This window comes from Cydia strobilella, chromosome 18 (assembly GCF_947568885.1).
Source record: "Cydia strobilella chromosome 18, ilCydStro3.1, whole genome shotgun sequence".
Lineage (NCBI taxonomy): Eukaryota > Metazoa > Arthropoda > Insecta > Lepidoptera > Tortricidae > Cydia > Cydia strobilella.
In genome coordinates, this window is record NC_086058.1 from 6,779,435 (window position 1) to 6,792,013 (window position 12,579).

A 12,579-nucleotide genomic window follows, 5' to 3' on the forward strand; every position below is an offset into this window, starting at 1 on the left:
TCTCCTGATCTTCATGCATCGGGGCTTGAAGCAACTATATCTTTTATTTGTGAGGAATAATACAATATTTCGGGCAGCCAAAAAGGCCTACACTTGGGTCGACCAACTGGTCCTGTTGGTCATCCTAAATATCGTTGGGCAGATAGAATGGAGGCAGATCTCCGTGAGCTTGGCGTCGGCGAAAGATATCGCTCTCGAACGAGCAGAGTGGCGTGCTCTTGCCAAGACTCATTTGCGGCTCGTATGTGAGGAATACAAAATGATGATGACGCTAACCATGGCAAGGATGCAGACTTTTATCAAAACATTTTTTATACTATTGGACAGATGTCATAAATGATAAGTCATAAGTCATAATCATAACTAATGGGGTCACTATCGTACAATTCATGCATATATCCCATAGTTTAGATTTTTTTTGTACGACAATTTAATATTTGAATGGAATTGTATTGATCACGATTGCTTATTCAAGTATGTAATGTCCGTCATGTCCGATTCAGGTCGCCCAAGTCTCATTTTAAAACTTATGTCTGAAGTGTAAAGTTCATAGTTGATTGAACGTTACTTTATCACGCTTAGAAGAGACAGGTGCATAGAAATGCTTACGGTTATTTATATTTAATGAGCGTGAAGGGTTTTCAATAGTTTTCATTAATTAACAGCGAAGCTAGTACATATTTCTTTCTACTGACATTTCTAGCTGAGTAAGATATAAATAAATATTATGGGACATTCTGAAACAAATCGACTTAATCCCACAGTAAGCTGTATGTAAGTACCCAGGTAGCAAAATGACGTCAGAGACGTCATAGTGACGGCATTATTACGTCATAATGACGTCGCTGACGTCATAATGACGTAAAAATGCTACTGGGGTATTAGGCTTGTATTGTGGGAACTACATATCGATATACATATATAATCAATCATACATCGGGGTTTTTGGTGCGGGAATGAATTCGTGTATTTATAACTTTGTTTATTATAAATATATTTTTACTTTTTTTATTGTCGGACGTACCACAATAAAAAAGCGGCCGTTGCGGAATTGGTCGCATTGGACCGGCAATCCAAGGATGTGGGTTCGAGTCACACGTTGGCCAGCATTGATCATCGTTGATTTTTTTATTGTGATTGACATCTGTATTTACAGTTTATAAACTTTCTCTTATTCTGAAATAATTAACAAACTATGTATTAAAAATAAATAGGAAGCTCCAAGGAAATATTAAAATAATATGAGTTTTTATAGTTTTTACCTATTTTTCGGCTAGTGTAAAACATTCCAGCACCAAAAACCCCGATGTATGTATATAATAGATAAAATATTGATAAATACTTAGGCCCACTTGCACCATTCCACTAACCCGGGGTTAAGCGGCTAACCCATAACCCAGTGCCAAATTGTACTAGTAACCATGGTAACTCCAGGTTTAACCGGTTAACCCAGGTTAGTGGAATGGTGCAAGTGGGCCTTGAATACATAGAAAACATGCATAACTCAAGAACATGTGATAAACACTTTAATAAATGCCCTTGCCAGGATTCGAACCCGGAACCACCAGCTTCATAGGCAGGTTCGCTACCGAGTACCGACTAGGCTAGGAGGCCGTTAAGTTTTTTGTTTGAGTTTTTTTAGATAGCTAAAAATATCTAGAATGTTCTCTAGAGCTTTGAATCTAACCATAGTTAACTAATTAACTCTGCGCAGACTTTGCAGTGACAGAACACGGAAGTATCTACCGCCATAAACGTCGGATTGCTATGAAAATATGCCGTTTATAGCGGTAGTTCCACACTATGTCACTTCAAAGTCTGTGCGGACTTGCACAGTTAGTTTAGGTGGAATTCATCATGTTTTCATAATCTCTAACTTCTTTCTTCTCTAATAATAAGTCGGCATTAGGTACTGGCTGCTAATTAAAAAAAAACGGCCAAGTGCGAGTCGGACTCGCGTACGAAGGGTTCCGTACCGTTACGCAAAAAACTGAAAAATATCACGTTTGTTGTATGGGAGCCCCACTTAAATATTTTTTTTATTCTGTTTTTAGTATTTGTTGTTATAGCGGCAACAGAAATATATTATCTGTGAAAATTTCAACTGCCCAACTATCACGGTTCATGTGATACAGCCTGGTGACAGACGGACAGACAGACACACAGACAGACAGACGGACAGCGAAGTCTTAGTAATAGGGTCCCGTTTTTACCCTTTGGGTACGGAATCCTAAAAAGTAGCTTATTTGACTACCCAGTCAACAACACTATTATTATACCTATCTTGTATTAATCTTATTTTCCGACCATAGTTGGGATAGGAACTACATATGACGCCAACATTCAACCGATTCAACGGAAACCATATAAAACATAACTGCTATTCGATAGCCAGTACCCACTCCTACTCACGTTTAAAACTCACATACAAACATATTTATTTAAACACGAGAATACGAGAGAAATAAATAAAACCTTCACTAAAAAAGAAAAAAAAAAACTTACAAGCTTTCCTACAGAGCGGAGCACAAAAGCGAGCGGGACGGGTGTAGGGGTTAGTGGGGGTTAGAGTGGGATGCACGAGTCGGAGCCACGTGACACCTGCCGGCCGCCAAATGAAGATATCGCAGCTGGATGTGAGGGGTCGGCAACCGTTTTATAGAGTTAATATATGTTAGTCTTCAAAAAATCAAAATTCAAAAATTATACTGCAAGTATATTCAAAGGCTCAAAGTCTCTTCCATAAATATACAATTTGTTAACAAAGTTCGGAAATTCTAAATCACATTAGGTACTAGCGTAAACACCCCAATAATCGACATGCGGACATGTTAAGACCCAATATTCGACACCTTGCTGTCAACTTGCATTATGATTGAAAATGTCGATTATTGGAGCTGTGTCGGGCACTACGTTACCTAACTACGAGTATCTCTACTTACTGTAAGTAGAGGCCCATCTAGATGTTTCTACAATGCGCTTTACAACACATACCAACTGTAATAGTTCAGAGGCGACAAGTGCAGTTGAAAACTTGTTACGATATAAACGAATTCGAAATACCTAAGTGATAATTTGCAATATTAGGTAGTGGATATTGTTGCATGCATTTTTTGTTTGTAATTTAATTGAATCGACGATACTTTGACATTTTGTAATTCTAAATCAATTTATAACAATTAATTCTAAATATTTCCTTTTTTTTTAATAAACAAATTATTTATTTAAGCTAATATACATAGTTCATGATCAGCAACGCAGGCTCAAATCAATTTATAACATTATTATCTGATTATTTACTTGAGAAGGACCTACAAATAACTGACATATTGAAATTGTATTTAATTATATCTACCGTGCATTTAAGTTTAATCTTAAATCATGGAGAAATATGGCGTGCAAAAAATTGTATTATTTTTACCAGTAAAAATTTGAATCTGAATCTGAAAACCGACATAAAGCTAAAGGAATATCGGAAAAAAGAAGTCAATATCAACGCAAACGGAAAGGGACAATTTGTGAATAGCGCTTTGTGAATAGTAATTAAGATATGGATTTGGGGATAAATAATTAACGCAGCTTCGTAAATTCTGCTTTTCGCCGTAAACTCCAATATGAGCCATTGAACGCAGGTCACTGCGAATTTTATGTACTCGGTATTCAATTTTATTTGACCTAGCTTGGGTGCAGCTTATCTCGGATCTAAATTTTCTCGAATTTATAAAAGCCTGTCCTGGTTGTGTTGTTCGAGCTTCTCGTACTCTGAAAGCGGCTGTCCTTCCTCATCGGACTGGATTCTTGTCCAACTCATTCACTTTCCAACCAAGCAGTTCGGCTGTGGAATGCTCTCCCTCTGCCTATCAGACAAGCTCAGAGCAAGTTGGTAAAAGGTGGGAAGAAAATTCCCAGTAGTTACTACTGGTAAGAACTTGGTGGTAACTATTAGTGGGAATAACCCAAGATTCATCCATGTGTAAGTACGCCCGATAGAAAATTGAGTCGAAAATATTTCCAATTTAAACTTTTCTGAAAAAAGGTTTACGACGACTCAGCCCAACATCAAAACGTCTACAGATGCTACTAAGGTACTGAAGGTACGATACTAAAGCCATACAATATTACATTTTGTAGCTCGAATAAAACGCATAAAAACTTATATATATTGATATTATTGATACGTGTGTAAGTAACATATCGAATTTAATTTCTAGTTTACTTCTTTTTAGTGTTCAAACTAAATATAACTGGAACACTTATGTTACAAGTTTGTTTCTAAAGGACCCAAACAGAAAGCTGGTATTAACAATAACAATCATCATCACCTCGCATTGTCCCCGCTTTATGCAACGGCTCATGAGAGCTGGGGTCCTAATCCCAAGAATTGGCGTAGGCACTAGTTTTTACGAAAGCGACTGCCATCTGACCTTAAGAGCCCCCGGCGGCGGCGGCTGAATTTCATCTTACCATTCTTCCCATACAAACAGTCCCGTTCTCATTTTAAAACTACGTATTGATTTGTAACGAAACTTTGCTCATACAATGACATGAGGTATATCTAGGTCTGAGTCTGAAATTAGTTTATATAGCTCCAGTTTATAAAACAAACGAAATAGAGCCAAAACAAGTTTTGTATGAAAAACTTAAATTCGCTGTATATTTTTAAATATGGTATCTGAAGCCACATAAACTACTTACGGACATAGATATACCTTATCCTATTGTACAACAGTACTACCTAAGTACTTACAAAGTTTCAGAGCAAACTAACTATTCGTTTTAAAATGAGAGCGTCGAGCGTAACTACGTAAAAATGAATCTATGAAATGTAAATATAGAGTAAATACATGTTGGTAATTAAGTATTTAATGTATTTATAGTAAAATTTGCACGCCGGAAGTTGGCAGAATTGTGCTGGACTAATATTTTTAACCGACTTCAAGATTTCAAAGGAGGAGATTCTCAATTCGGTTGTATGTTTTTTTTTGTTTTTTTTTTTTTTAATATTTGTTACTCCATAACTCTGTCATTTCTGGACCGATTTTGAAAATTCTTTTTTTGATTATAAGTATATATATATATATATATATATACAGATTGGTCCCGTTTTTGTCAAAAACCAGTTCTGATGATGGGATCCATGAGGAATCGAGGGAACTCCTCAAATATTAAAGGCATACATATAGTGATTTTAGTATTTTCATCAACAAATTAAGCACTTACATTTAAAAAGTGACATTTGATGAAGTGGAACTGCTGATGATGATCAGAACGGAACTCTTCAATGATGCATTTGAACTGCGATTCTCACAGAACAGAACTGCTATCAGAAAAGTAGGTTAGGTTAGGTTACAGCTGTGACCCTTACAGAAACGAAATGCTATCAGAAAAGTAGGTTAGGTTAGAACTGCGACCCTTACAAAAACGAAATGCTACTAGAAAAGTGGGTCGTTTTACCTCCTTTTCTACATAATTGGGCAAAAGATGCTGTCTTTTTCATTTCATTGTCTGGAATCTAAGAGTGCACCATCAACAATAAGTGAACTTTCAGCGGCATCCCCCATTGAAGTCGGTTTTTTTTTTAAAAATTATGATGTAAGATCTGTGTTAACCATGATTCTAGCAAATAAATTACAAATTACGTTTGAATGGAGATCCAAGCTTGCCGGGCACCCTTAAATAACAATAAAATCTAAAACGGTATTTTATAAACAAAATTATTTTTTAGAATGATTTCAGTCACTTTTAAAAATGCAGAACGCAGATAAGTTAAAAAAACCGGCGAAGCGCGAGTTGGACTCGCGCACGAAGGGTTCCGTACCATTATCTATTGTTTTTAGTATTTGTTGTTATAGCGACAACATAAATACATCACCTGTGAAATTTTCAACTGTCTAGCTATCACGGTTCATGAGATACAGCCTGGTAGGGTCCCGTTTTTAGCCTTTGGGTACGGAACCCTAAAAATCATAGGTTCATGAAAAACCAGCCAAAAACGGGAGCTGTCGACACGTGCAAACCAACTTTCCTAACCTATGCACCCGAAGACTTCTAAAAGCATCCTTAAACCTTCCAGAATCCCGAAATCTCTAGTTTCCGAACCGCATATACAAGTTTGTAAAAGTGGCAGTTTACACGGTAGGCACTGAGCAAATATTGAAGCAGTTAGAAGTCAAACAGTCACATAATTTGAAGACTATTCACATCAGGAGGAAACGAACGCGTGGGGAAGAACTAGTATAACTATCACCTCAGTATATGCGTAGTTCTTAGAGAGTTGGGGTTCAAGTTATATTAGGAATGAGTTGGTATTACGTTGGTAGTATAGCTAAGAATTAGTGAATAAGTAGGCAGGTATCTATGCCACGGGCTAGGATTATCTTGTTATGTGCGCGATGAGGCGGAAAAGCAAATATATCACTCAAACAGCTTAGCGTTCTTTGTAGCCTGAATTATCAGGGGAGATGGGTGCAAGGTAAATATAGGATGACGCGAAAGTAATCACTTGATATCTTAAGGAACAGTTTTTAAATATTTGCATAGGGAAGCTAGAGGATGTAACTGAAATAAATATGAACAGTTTTTAATATCGTAAGTATCGTAACCGAATATACATCTTTCTTAAATTACGCATATACACTATGTACACAAAGCTGCAAAAGTGCATACCCACTTTATGTGAGGATATCTACTTTTGCAGCTCGCTGTAGGCACAGTGAGGTGCAAAATTGTATGGAGATATTATGAACTAGCGACCCGCCCCGGCTTCGCACGGGTAGTTCAACTAATTTATACAAAACCTTTACAAATTATACATAAACCTTCCTCTTGAATCACTCTATTAAAAAAACCGGCCAAGTGCGAGTCGGACTCGCGTTCCAAGGGCTCCGTACATTACACAATTTAAACAATTTATTTTTTATGTGAAACGTGAGTGAAATGTCTTAAAAAAACCCGTAGGGGTCGGATCAAAAACTAAGTAATTAAGTCCGACTCACGCTTGACTGCACATTTCTAATAGGTTTTCCTGTGATCTATAGGTAAAGATCTATTTTGTGTATTTTTTTTCAAAATTTTAGACCCAGTAGTTTCAGAGATAAAGGGGGGAATGGTCATTTTTTGCCTATTTTCTTGAATAACTTCTAAACTGATTCTCCTAAAATTATAAAAAAAATATATTTGAGATTCTCACAACGAGCTCTTTCATTTGATATGCAACACAATATAGTTTAAAAAACTTTATTTTTTAATTTTCACATTTACCCCCCAAAAGTGGCCCCCGTGTTTAAAATTCATTTATTTACGTTACATGTCCGTCTTTGGGTCACAAACTTACATATGTATACCAAATTTCAACTTAATTGGTCCAGTAGTTTCGGAGAAAATAGGCTGTGACAGACGGACAGACAGACAGACGCACGAGTGATCCTATAAGGGTTCCGTTTTTTCCTTTTGAGGTAGGTACGGAACCCTAAAAACCGCATCAAAATCCGTTGCGTACTTTTGCGGAAAACGACTTTTTTTTATACTATGTATAATGAATTCACTTTATTCACTGCTGCATGATAAAGTTGCCATGCACTTTTGCGGCTACCTTCAAATTGGATTTTTTTTCTACTCTAAGTAGAATTTGGTCATACTCATTTTAATGCTTCCATAAGTTACGGTACGTAGACTACCAGCGCTTTTTTTCACATAATCGTTTTACTAAACGGATAATCTTTGTTAGTAAATGACAGATGAATAAATGGAATGAAACTCCAATGGGCCTCTAGAAATTTGATCCAAAATTAAAAGAATAGGGATATGACATATCCCGCTAGTATATAGTGTATGCCAATAGGCATAATCCAAGACCGTGTGCCTGCCTTTTAACTATTTGAACTCCAACGAGGAAAGCACAGCCGAACAATCGAACTAAAGGTTATTTAGTTATCCTGTCAGAGCCTACCCGAGCAGACAAAAAGGAGCAGGTAACATCATTTGTTTCTTTCACTAAACAACACCGTAAAAACCGATGCGAATAAATTTTAACAGCATCGGCAGACACAAATACTTATCGCTCGTAAATTCAAAAAACCTTATGATTTATATAAAAGAGATTACAATTTAATGCTTTTTCGACTTAAGAACTAATTTAATATGTAATATTGTCTTCGGTTACCGCGATAGTTACTCATGAAATAAAACTATGAAAACGGATTATATCGCGTATATTGAATTTATAATACATCCCGACGTTTCGAACTCTTTACAGCGTTCGTGGTCAACGGGTGACTGAGGAATTCTGAGGAATAATTTAATATGCATGAGACGATAAAAATCTGTTCCGAGAAGCGATATTAAATTAAAATGTTGTTATGTCACACTAACATCTCCGCCCATAACCGGCACCTAGCTTGTATTTTTTTCTAGGTTTTTTTGGTACTAAACTCAATCTTGGAGCCATTTTAACAGGGACTATAATTCTCACACTAATTCTTACTGCAATAAAAACAAAAAAAAACATCAAGTCTTAATTTAGTGAACAACTGAAATTACATATTAGTTTCCATCGCTTTATTTCAAATGTTTTTTGTTTGTGTTTGTGCTCGTAAGGTCTATAGGTAGGTTCGTTTGTGACACGTTCGTGAGTTTGTTAAAAAATATGACTAAGGAGTCTGTCATTCATCGCCCAAAAAAATTCGTCGAATCTAATCTTGAATCAGTTCCTTGAAAGTGACGGCGTAAATGGACAGATTAATTTATACGAGTCGGTCGTGGATAAAGCTGATCTTTTTGTTTTGTTGGTTTGTACAGTCGATATATCGGAGCGGCCGAGGTGCTCACAAATATCTGAACACGCCTCTATTGTCAAGGCAATAAATGTGTGTTCAGATATTTGTGAGCACGTTGGCCGCTCCGATTTATCTGATGGCGACTGTACGTAGGTAGGTAGGTAGGTAGGTACGTTATTAGTTTATAATGCGATTAGGTACAAAAAATATTTGCCATGAAGCTGTACATTTGCATATATCTCAATTATAAATTTTAATATTAGGTAAATGTGAAAGATATTGAGTTGGTGTTGGTGTGTTGTGTATAAATATTAGCAGCTCTTTCGCGCAAAAAATACTGACCGCATTAAAATGGCATTTGGCACACAGAGTAGCTTGTTTCTTTTTTCGGTTTATCCAAGGATTTATTCCCCGGGGGTTGTTATAGGCGCTTTTGTATGGAAGTGCGATTAAGTCAGCTATGGGTAGGAATGTAGGTACATATAAAAACTGATTACGTCCAAACGTGGGTATTTCCTACCTACTTATCTGAAACTGCACTGAAGAAACAAACTCTGTATCAGACGTAACATTATTATTTTTCATCACACTCGCTCAGTAGATGTGGAATTGCACGCAGGCTTACCGGGAACTATAGAAAAAGCGTTTTCCCTAGGGAGTTATGAAGTTTCTAGTACTATAATTTTGTCTTTATAATCCATTTTTGTATCATAAGTGTGATGAAAAACATTGTGTGTAACTCGGGGCGTAATAATATTGCAAACTCGGGTGTATAATCGCTCCGGCAAGCCGTCGCGATTTAACTATACGCTCGTTTGCAATATTTAACTTACGCCCCATGTTGCACAATGTACTATTAAATTTAAACCCTAAAAACGAACAGCACTTAATAGTGGGACGTGTCATCGATGTTACCTTTTTCTACCTGTGAAATTGTGAGATAAAGTCATAAAATGGATCGGTGCGTTAAATAAAAATAAATATTCAGGCACAGAAATGTGTTTATAATAAGAGTTAATAATTTAGCGTCCAAATCACAGTTGAGGCACTGAGGCACCGACGCCACGTATCTCGTCCGACCACAACGAGATGCTAACAGGAAATAAAAAACGTGAGAATAATATAAATTAAGTCCTCTGCCCCCTGCTACAGCGGAAGAAACTACAGTAGGCAATTTCGTTGAAAATATTTCATATGATAGCGTTTTATATTTCTTATACTCACTTGATTTAGTCTGCTATGAATAATAGTTCATTTAGGCATTTAATAAATCATTATTACTCAAAAACCGGCCAAGTGCGAGTCGGACTCGCGCACGAAGGGTTCCGAACCATTACGGAAAAAACAGCAAAAAAAATCACGTTTGTTGTATGGGAGCCCCATTTAAATATTTATATTATTCTGTTTTTAGTATTTGTTGTTATAGCGGCAACATAAATACATCATCTGTGAAAATTTCAACTGTCTATCACGGTTCATGAGATACAGCCTGGTGACAGACGGACAGACGAACAGCGGAGTCTTAGTAATAGGGTCCCGTTTTTACCCTTTGGGTACGGAACCCTAAAAACGAGGTTACAAATGACATAACATTAACAGTAAATAAATAAACTTATAAATAATATTATTATTAACTACAAATAAACTTAAAGGCTTTATAAATAAAAAAACGTCCCCCAAGTCACTGCCAATGGGCAGTGTGCCCAGAAGACTGGCCGCATTGCCACGTTAAATGGCAATGCTTATCCTTTGAGCAAAACACTGGCCAGCCCTCTGGTCACCTGTGGCGTCTATCCATCTTTCTGTAACAACATGTAATTATGCAATAAATGATTATCTTATCTTATAAGGCGCGCCGCTAGGTCCTTGTAGAGCCGACACGTGCTTGGTCCCCACGGCCCCAGCGTTTCGACCCCAAACGCCTCAAAAATGTAACTACTGCCTAGGGTGCCGTATTTGCGTCTGTTATGTAGCGTTTTGAATTTGGGACACGATTGCGTAAAACAAGTCTTAGACAGAACATAAAATAATACTTAAAATATTGTACTCACCTAAATATTCTGATAGAGCTAACGCGGTCCTGTTAACGCGATATTATAAAAAAAACTACAGTTTTTAAACGTGAACAAGAATGTCAAAAAGATTTATGAATGCCTACACAGCCTAAGAACTGAAATCCTATCTACAAATTGTACATCTACTCTATATATGTTCTTAAAGTCGTTAGGGCCTAACTAATGCTCTATATTCTATAAAGCACCTAGTCATAAATTCATAATAATGTATGATCGTAGCTCAACGCTAGTCGTAGTGCTTTGTAAAGCCACGACTGAGCCTGCCTACTGAATCTCTATCCATTGTCAACGTCCCTCGGCGCTCGATAATTGAGACGTCAACTTTTTCTCAAGCCGACTCGAAGCTTTTTGAATATTTATAACTCTAGTGGCCAGTAATTTAACATCGGGTACTTCTCGTTATCTCGGAGGCTCTATCTAAGACCGTTCGTTTTGTTTCTGCTACGATTAATGAATTCCAACAGGTTGGAGAACTAGCTGAAGGTAATGTTGTATAAAAAATAGAAGCCATTAAATCTGCCGACCTAACTTAATCTCACGGGTTCAATAAGTACCGACCTAAATAACCTCAGTTACTATCGAATTATATTTATAGGTATGTATACTGATGAAGTAGGGACCTTAACAATATTAATTATTGTTTTTAAATTCACGAAAAAGTGACAACTCTGTGTCTTCATTCTGTGCCATAACCGAATGTAGTAGCATAAATGTTTAGCTCTCAATAAAAGTTAATTTCTGTATAAATCTAATCGCAGTTTGATTCAAACAATTGGTAGCCCGATTGGTAGTGAAAGTACTTTAAAGGGAGACATATTTTTAGGTATGTACATTCGTTAATTGTTTCGCGTTTTCGAAAACTGTTCCTGCTAAGGCTGTTTAAGGTAAAAACAATGAAATTAAATCGCGGTAGATCCGTTCGTATAATTAAATATGTGTTCCTGCTAGTTATTAATGTTGGTTACTTTTCAGTTTAAAAGCTACTGCTAAAAGCTACTTTAGTCTTTATAGGTCTTGTAAGCTACAAGCTACAAGACCAAAAAACCGATTTCAGTAGATCTCAAGTCATGAGATTAAAATATACGTGGTCAATTATAAAACATCGTATGTTTTTCGCGCTGACTGTCTAGTCTACGCTATAAAATATAGGCTATTTATTCCAGAAACCTGTTAGCTCGTTAGTGAATAACAAGCATATAACAAGTCAATCAACCTGCCATTAAATGACACGTGAACACCATTAATGTTAACGAATCGTTTCACCATGTCATTCCGTCCCCAGCCAAAGCTCAAATTTTATAGAATTTAAAAAAAAACTTAAGGAGTCTCGCACAATTTAGCTGTCAGTCAACCCTATGGTTCTGTACGTTCTGTAAAGGTTTTGTCTGACATGTGCACACAATGATCCTTCATAATGTTCACGCTGTGTCCGGGCATAAAAGTCCCCTATTGTATTACAAATAATCCGTAAAATTAATGGCTGCTCCTTTGCGTAGGAATTAAAGCTGTAAAAAGATAGCCTTTGAGAATTTGGATTTAATTTTTGTCAAAATTCAGTTATTCAGAGCTTTAAATAAGTTTTCGAAATAAGCAATAATGCAGATAATAAGAAAGCCAAAGAGTCCATACATTGTACTTAGTCAGTTAACGTGGTTAGTTAGAGGGTGCTACTTGAGCAGTTAGAGCTAGGCAAGGTACCACTACAAAGAAGCAAAAATAGTACATTGTGA